Source organism: Meleagris gallopavo, chromosome 4 (assembly GCF_000146605.3).
Source record: "Meleagris gallopavo isolate NT-WF06-2002-E0010 breed Aviagen turkey brand Nicholas breeding stock chromosome 4, Turkey_5.1, whole genome shotgun sequence".
NCBI lineage: Eukaryota > Metazoa > Chordata > Aves > Galliformes > Phasianidae > Meleagris > Meleagris gallopavo.
In genome coordinates, this window is record NC_015014.2 from 51,096,089 (window position 1) to 51,099,039 (window position 2,951).

Consider the following 2,951-nt stretch of genomic DNA (forward strand, 5'->3'; position numbering starts at 1 on the left):
ATATAAAAGCATGGTACAGAAAGATATTTAATGGCATAAAGAAAAAGATAAAATATAGTCACTAAAAGTTTGATTTTTTTCAGTTTTATTCAAAGTCCACAAAAATGCTTTTAAATATTTTGTCCCCTATTCTTCTTATAATTGAAAAAAGGAGAACTGTATCGGTCCTAAGAAGCAGCAAAACTGCTTCTGACAAGTTTTTTGTGATATCAGGCAAATTATCATTAGGAATATCTGCAGTCACATACAAGAAAAAGTTGACATACCCAACCAATGATGAGAAACTCTAGCTGTAGAACGCTTCTTCTGAAGAAGTAGCCTTCCTCCAGGAGACGTTCTTCATCTACAGGCTAGCCTTTAATTGAGCCCAGGGGGAGCTGGACCCAGAGTCGTATGGGAAGCACAGGTAAATTGTTTGCAGCTGTGCTTCCTGTGCCAGCCACCCATTTCACAGGTGACGAGTCATCAGTTCAGGCTGTAACACAATATTTTTCCTATATGGATGATACTTTATTTTTGTCAGTATGAAGCTCTCATTATCCTAGTAAGAATGTGATTTTAGTTTTCTATAGTTCTATAGTTTTCTTGTACAGACAAGGCTTGCATAGTCTTTCATTGTAATTAATTTATACAGAACAAAGCAAACAAAAACACATCAGAATATATAAAGCATTTAAAGTAAATAAAAACATAGTTGTACCTTTAAATCATTTAAATATATTTGAAGATAGAATTGCAAAACATATATCAGAAGAGAGCCTCTCCTCATGCATATATTTATAAGAAGAGATATATATTATATAAGAATTGAACAACAATGAATGCGTATATATATTACATATATATAACTCATGTTCAGGAAAGAACATCAGAAGAATTTTTCTTCCTTGAAAATAAACGTGTGAGATAAATATACTAAATAAGGTTAGAATCTAATTTATCATAAACATGCGTGATATTTAAAAAGTCAGCAGGTGTTAAGCTCTTAATTTAGCTAAGTTTTTTTAAAAAATCGGAGCTTATATGCATCTTGAGGTCCATGAGGATGTCAAAAGCAAAATTGTATTTTATAACCTACTATTCAGTTGACGCAAATAATCTCTTGCAAATAGTTTAAAAAAAAAAAGCACACAAAATTAGGTTGCTTGCACAAGAAAGTCAATAATTCTCCAAAATAGAGCACCTAAACCTAAACTGCACCAGACACAAGTTCTCATAGAGGTGGCAAAGTATAAACAATAAACAGAATTCCCCTGATATGAAGTAAAAGCTATTTTAAAGTATAACACTTAGGTCAAGAAGTTGTCTTTTTCAGAGAGGATGAACTACAAGAAGAAAAGAGGCTAAGGCATCTGTACCCGAAACCAGTGTTGTTTAAATATATCTTTATTGTTACACTGCTCTTGCCAGGTTGCTTGCTTAGTTATATAGTGTAACATTCATCTTTGTGAATGGCAAAAAAGAGTCAAATCCCCAAAGACCCCTCTGATTTCTTCCTTTGGAAAATGAGAAAGAAGAAAATACAATACACCAGTAAGATCTTCATTTGGCTTCTCTGAACATTTTCATTAACTTTTGACAGATGGTAAATGTTTTGATAATAACATTTAAAGTGAAGTTTCATTTTGCTTGTTTTCTTTCTTCTACGCATTTCTTTTTTTATTTGAAACATGCTAGAAATTTTAAGAATTAATGTTAAACAATTGTTCCTGAAACAAGAGAATGAGACGTGGTTGAAAAGAGCAATAAAATAACCACACAGGCAAATCCTTTCAAACAGATTTAGAACTTTATAAAATATGCATAAACCGAATGAAGAATTAGTTAGCCTTTTTAACATTATCCTTCCCTCCAGCAGTTCTTTCCAAAGAGTTTGTCCTTTAAAGAAAGAAAAGTGTATGGTCACATCAGGCAAAAGGAACCTTATTTGGAGATTGCAGGCTTTTGATTTAATGCAGCAGAGCAAAATAATGATAAAATGCATGTAAGTTCCACATACCTTCAATGCACTTTCAGCCTGATCTGAAGTGCTCAAGCTGTAATAGTCTGAATGGAAATGCCAATCATGCTAAACCATGTGACATGGTTAGTGTCATAGCTTAGTGACACAGATATTCACAGTGAGACAGAGATCACAAAACTCACTCATTTGTGAATTAAACTGGATTTCAATGCAGGCTTCCAGTATGAAAATCCTGTTCATAAATTGGATAGTTTCTTTAAATTGTATTCTTATAAAGTATTTTGTGATCAAAAATCCCAGCCTCTCAGTATTGCCGCCACTAAAAAAGCGGGCATACTTGGCCACTTTCCAACTTTCAAACTTTGTATCTTTATGGATCATCATCATCATATAGATATTATATTTTGTGTAAATTCAGGAAACAGCCTAAGCTCTGAACTGCCTTTCTGCAGTCATCTTTAATGAGACAGAAGCATGACACTGATGTTTAAATTTAACTGTTTAAATAACAAGCCACAGGAAGATAAAGCATCTTTGAGCAAACCCTGAAATATACACAAACACAGTAAATAAAGAACATGCAAATAATTCTAAGATAAATTTTTATGTGATATATTTATATAAACCAGATTTTCACTCGAATATAGGGCTCCAATAAGGTACTTGATGACTATAGTAATAAGAAAAAAACATTAATAATATTTTGTGTCTCTATAGTAAGACAGTAGACACTAAAAATAGATCATAACAGTAGCAGTGATAAATTTATATCTGAGCTAAATTGCAAACATTGAATTTTTGTAATTCTTTTTAGTGAGCTCTAATTCTGTTTTATGTAGTAAAGTATTTTGTCTTCTGTGTATATATATTAAAAATGCTTATGTTTAGAAAACTCTTTCTTGGCCAATAAAAAAAAAAAGTCCTTCAATGTTAATCCTCATGAAATACTTTCTTCTTACATAAGGATTCAATTTCCTAGGAGAGAATG

At 32.0% G+C, this 2,951-nt stretch overlaps 1 long non-coding RNA gene across 1 annotated transcript in view; it reads right to left on the bottom strand.

Annotated features, from left to right (window-relative positions):
• Nucleotides 1-375, bottom strand: part of LOC109367380 — a 9,335-nt gene extending 8,960 nt beyond the window's left edge. The window contains exon 1 of the long non-coding RNA XR_002114479.1: nt 267-375. This is a non-coding gene — a long non-coding RNA (uncharacterized LOC109367380). The remainder of the gene's footprint in view (nt 1-266) is intronic.
• Between the last annotated feature and the right edge of the window lie 2,576 nt (nt 376-2,951).